This window comes from Mus musculus, chromosome X (assembly GCF_000001635.26).
Source record: "Mus musculus strain C57BL/6J chromosome X, GRCm38.p6 C57BL/6J".
NCBI classification, from domain to species: Eukaryota; Metazoa; Chordata; class Mammalia; order Rodentia; family Muridae; genus Mus; species Mus musculus.
This window is the reverse complement of record NC_000086.7, coordinates 104,946,145-104,952,157: the sequence shown is the minus strand read 5'-3', so window position 1 is coordinate 104,952,157 and position 6,013 is coordinate 104,946,145. Positions and strand designations below refer to the sequence as shown.

The 6,013-nt window shown below is 40.1% G+C and overlaps 1 pseudogene; it reads right to left on the bottom strand.

The window, feature by feature from the left end:
- Positions 1 to 3,828: 3,828 nt before the first annotated feature.
- Positions 3,829 to 4,403, bottom strand: Gm6285 (annotated as a pseudogene).
- Between the last annotated feature and the right edge of the window lie 1,610 nt (positions 4,404 to 6,013).

The following is a 6,013-nucleotide window of genomic DNA, read 5'->3' as shown; positions in this document are numbered from 1 at the left end:
CACACGAATGTACTTGGCCCTTACAAGGGTATCTTATGCCTACTCTAAACACTCCTAACGGAGGATTTTCCTAATGCAAGGACAGTGCTACCACCCAGATCATGAACTAGTGAAGCTTTCCTCATACAGTGCCTTCTTTAGGGTAAACCAAGCATCATCTACTTAGTTTAAGGTTCCTGTTCACAGTTTAGCTGGCCAGGTGTAGTAATGATAGTGTGACATCTGAAGTGGGGTACAGGACAGGATCATAAGAATTCAAGTGTATGGGGTTTTCAGCAAGAATATCACCCTCCCTCTCAATACTTCTCTCTATACTCATAGGTTCCAGTTATTTGCACTAAGAGCAGAGCTCCTAGCCCCAGCAAAATTGCCATGGTAACCAGAAGCCAGAGTAGGAGATTGCTGCTGTCACTGAACATCAAAGCTTATTGAAGTGTACGTGGCAAAGGGCTTCACTTTCTAAAAGAAAATAACTCCCAGCTGGAGAGGAGTAGTCCACTGACCCCCGCCCAGTGCTTCACTAAACACCCTACCCTGTCCTCCATTCCAGAATTGTGTGAAGAAGCAGAACACATTTTCTTTCCTTTGGGTCAATGCCTATGTTGGCAACAAAATAGTTGTCATTTGTCCACAAAACTAGGGCATAAACCCCCCCCCCACTCCAAATCATCAACACAGAAATATGTGAAGAAACATAAACTCTTAAAGTGTATGTCCATAGTTACATACCATTTCCTGATAAGACAACTCATTCACTGTGTACATTACATCTCAGACTCCATCTGTTCTCCACAAAGCATCCAATACTCAGAACGCTTCATCCTTGTGATGACGTAGAAGTCAAGGAAACTTCCTGCCTACCTACATCTGAGTAAATACTCTGCTTGCCTTCTCATCACTTTGGATAACTATCCATACTCCTGTCAAAACCCAGACTTGTATCAGTTTATTCCAAACCTTTTAAAAAATCCAGTCAGTGCATAGCCCTAGCAGTGATCCTGCTGTTTTCTTCCACAAAGTTACTCTTCTCTTCTGAGTGATTCCCACTGGTACATAAACTTTCTACAAAGCATCACATATTAAAATAAAGCAAAACAAAAATGGAATGTTACCTGAAAACCCCCATCTAGTATATCATCCCTTCTGTTTACTCTTATACTAAAGATTATCAACAATTGTGTATTTTTTTTATTTCTCTTATTTTTTATACCCAGTTTTTCTTGAGCCTACTCCATACAAATTTCACATATCTTTGGACAACTTTATTGGAGTTTTCACCCATTTTAATAAACTTATTTAGTCTTTGAATATTACCATGCATACAATGTATTTTCATCATATTCATCTGACTATTCCTTATAGCTCGTCCCATATATACCCCCATCTCTACTCCCTCCCATTAAACAAACAACTTATGGAAAGAAAACTGTATCTTGATTCACAATTTCAGTGAATTCAGACAATAGTCAACTGGCATATTTGCTTTAAGGCTGTGATAAGGCAGATCACCCCAACAAGAAACACATAAGAGAAAAGTGCTCACATCATAGTGAGCAGAAAGAAGAGATAGGGAATAAGGAGCCAGGGACAAGACACTCTCTTCAAAAGCATTCCATCACTGACCTACTTCCAGAGTCTACCATCTAATAGACCCTCCACCTATGAACTCTATTGATGAAGTGTGTACCTATCAGCAGACCCCACAATTTTGGGAGTAAGACTTTAACACATGAGCCTTTTGGGTGAATATTTCATACTTAAATGATAATAGTCCCTGTCTTCTAGCATTGCCCCTCATGTTTCTTCTGTCTGCAATGATTTCACTTGGGTTCTAAGAATACCATATCAAACACTGATGAATTGTAAAGCTATATGAAAATGGCTGATCGGGGGATTTTTCTTGTTTTTAAATTAATCCATTAGATATGCATTCAAAAGCACAACACATTTGATCATTTATAAATTAAAGATATTAAAGATTAACTTCAAAAATTCAGCAAATAGCAAAGAAGTTTCTTTGAACACTATCTTTCTCTCTTCCTCTCTCTCTCTCTCTCTCTCTCTCTCTCTCTCTCTCTCTCTCACACACACACACACACACACACACACACACACACACAGAGAGAGAGAGAGAGAGAGAGAGAGAGAGAGATCTATCCAGAGCAATTAAACAACAAAGAGAGATCAAAAGGATATAAATTGGGAAGGAGGGAGTCAAGTTATCACTATTTGCAAATGATATGATAGTATACTTAAACAACCCCAAAAATTCAACCAGAGAACTCCTAAACCTGATAAACAACTTCAGCTATGTGGCTGGATATAAAATTAACTCAAACAAATCAGTAGCCTTCCTATACTCAAAGGATAAATAGGCTGAGATGTGACATCCTTCACAATAGTCACAAACAATATAAAATATCTTGGTGTGACTCTAACCAAGCAAGTGAAAGATCTGTATGACAAGAACTTCAAGTCTCTGAAGAAAGAAATCGAAGAAAACCTCAGAAGATGGGCAGGTCTCCCATGCTCATGGATTGGCAGGATTAATATAGTAAACATGGCCATCTTACCAAAAGCAATCTACAGATTCCATGTAATTCCCAACAAAATTCCAACTCAATTCTTCAACGAATTAGAAAGGGCAATCTGCAAATTCATCTGGAATAACAAAAAACCTAGGATAGCAAAAACTCTTCTCAAGGATAAAAGAACCTCAGGTAAACTCACCATGCCTGACCTAAAGCTGTACTACAGAGCAATTGTGATAAAACTGCAAGGTATTGGGTACAGAAGCAGGCAGGTAGATCAATGGAATAGAATTGAAGATCCAGAAATGAACCCATACACCTATGGTCACTTGATCTTTGACAAAGGAGCTAAAACCATCCAGTGGAAAAAAGACAGCATTTTCAACAAATGGTGCTAGTTTCAACTGGTGGTCTTCATGCAAAAGACTGCAAATTGATCCATACCCATCTCCTTGTACAAAGCTCAAGTCCAAGTGGATCAAGGACCTCCATGAAAAACCAGATACACTGAATCTAGTAGAAAAGAAAGTGGGGAAGAGACTCGAATACTTGGGCATGAGGGAAAGTTCCTGAACAGAACACCAATAACTTATTTAAGAGCAATAATCAACAAATGGGACCTCATAAAAATGGAAAGCTTCTGTCAAGCTAGGGACACTATCAGTAGGACAAAACAGCAACCAACAGTTTTTTACCAACCCTACATAAGATAGAGGGTTCATATCCAAAATATACAAAGAACTCAAGAAGACAGACTCCAGAGAACCAAATAACCTATTAAAAAGTGGAGTACAGAGCTAAATAGAGAATTCTCAACTGATGAATCTCAAATGACTGAGAAACACTTAAAGAAATGTTCAACATACTTAGTCATCAGGGAAATGAAAATCAAAATGACCCTGATGACTCTTACCAGTCAGTATGGCTAAGATAAAAAACCCAGGTGACAGCAGATGCTGGTGAGGATGTGGAGAAAAAGGAACACTCATCTATTGCTGGTGGGATTGCAAGCTGGTACAACCACTCTGGAAATCAGGTTTTTAGAAAATTGGACACAGTACTGCCTGAGGACCCAGCCATACCCCTCCTGGGCATATACCCTCAGAAGATGCTCCAACATGTAATAAAGACACATGGTCCACTATGTTCATAGCAGCCTTATTTATAATAGTCAGAAGCTGGAAAGAACCCAGATGCCCCTCAACAGAGGAATGGATACAGGAAATGTGGTACATTTACACAATGGAGTACTCCTCAGCTATTAAAAACAATGACTTTATGAAATTCTTTTTCCCCCCACTGGTTATCAGATAGTCTTTTATTGAAATATTTTCTTGTTGCTTCTTAACTAGCTGGGCACTCCACTGCACCACTGTTGATGTCATCTATGATGTCATGAGGGTGGCGGCCATCCACATTGCAGCCCACAGACTGTGCAGTACCCAGGATCTCCTTGATAGTTCCAGAAAGTTCTCTAGCCCAAGACCGGTGTCTCATCTACCGGGCAATGTTGACAATCTCATCAAAAGTAATGTTCCCACTGTGTTTAATGTTCTTCTGCTTCTTCCTGTCTCTCGGTGGCTCTTTGAGGGCTTTGATGATCAGGGCAGAGGCAGAGGGCACCACCTCGATCTGGGCCTGTCTGTTCTGGATGGTCAGTTTCACTATAATTATGAGACCTTTCCAGTCACTGGTAGCCTTAGCAATGTCATCGCCAACTTTCTTCGAAGACAGACCCAGAGGACCGATCTTTGGGGCCAAGGCGGATGTGGTGCCAACCTCGCCTCCGGTGCATCTCAGGTACACGACTTTGACCTCGTTGGGGTTGAACTTGGGCGGCATGGTGGAGGCGGCTGGTGTCGGATGAACCTGGATTCGAGAGGACCGAAGAAAGTTGCACAGTTGCCTCCTCAGAGCCGAAAGCCGAAAAGGCGACTTTATGAAATTCTTAGGCAGATGGATGGAACTGGAAAACATCATCCTGAGTGAGGTAACCCAAACACAAAAGAACATACTATGTACTCACTAATAAATGGATACTAACCCAAAACTTCACAATGCCCATGATAACAACCCACAGACCATATGGAGCGTAGAAGGAAGAAAGACCAGGGTATGGATGCTTCAGTCCTGCATTAAAAGGCAACAGGCCGATACGGGAGGTGGAGGGAGAGGGGGACAAATAGAGAGAAAGGAGGAGGAGAAAATAAGGGTGGCAGTATCAGAATCTGGAAATGTGAGAAAGGTACACAGGATCAGGAAATCGAATAAAAATAGGTAGCAGGGAGGATAAGGGACTGAGGATAGGCACTGGAGAGTCCCAGACACCAGAGAAACATAAGGCTCCCAGGACCCAATGGGATTGACTTAAGTCGTAATATGCAGAGAAGGGGGAGATAGAACCTGTGGAGACCACCTACAGTAGAAAGGCAGAAAGGCACGGTCCCTGGTTGAGGAATGGAGCCACCTAACCACCTCAAAATCTTTTTTACCCTGGAAATGTTCCTGTCCAAAGGAAGAACAGGGACAAAAAAAAAAAAAAAAAAAAAAAAAAAAAAAAAAAAAAAAGGAACAGATACTGAAGGAAGGGCCAACCAGGGAACGGCCCCACCTGGGGATACATCATGTCTGCAGACACCAACCCAACACTGTTGCTGTGGTCAAGAGGCAGTTGTGGACAGGAACTAATTGTGGCAGTTCCACTCTCACCAGAGAATTGGTTCAACAGTTCAAGGTTGTCTGCTACAAAGTCATCACAACCATGATTTCCTAGTTTTGTTTTGTTGTTTGTTTGTGTAAACAAACACTAACTAGCTAGATTTATCTGGGAAAAGGAACCAGGACATTTTCTTGATTAATAATTGATGTGGAATAACCCATTTCACTGTGAGTGGTGTTACTTCTGAGTAGGTGATCTTGGGTTTTATATAAGAAAGAATGTTGACATGTTTGTTCTCACTACTAGTATTAAACACCCCCTACCCATTCTTAAATGGTTACAATTAATTTAAGAGAAAAAAGCATACCAATTGGAAATGCAAAGATGTAAATTTTTTTTTACAAATGACACAATTTATGTGTATTAAATCCCAAAGACTTTAAAATAGCCTAATAGCAAATAAAAAATCTATCAAGGCTACTGAATACAGTGAATTGTATCTACAGAATACTGATGAAAGAAACTAAAGATCAAAATAAATGTAGATGCTTACTGTGTAAAAGGATAAAAAGGATACATAATGTGAAGATTACAGTGCTTCCAAAGTTCTTCTATAGGATCAATGGGACTGTATTAAAAACAATTAGGACTCTCTCTGTTTAGCTGCAGACCAGGTGATTCTAAAATACACACGAAAAATTCAATAGAATGGCAAAACTACCTAAAAAGAACAAAGTTGCTGGACTCCTGTGACTTCAAGGCTCAATATAAGCTTACAGCAATAGAGACAATGGGGTATTTGTGAAAGAATATACATATAAAT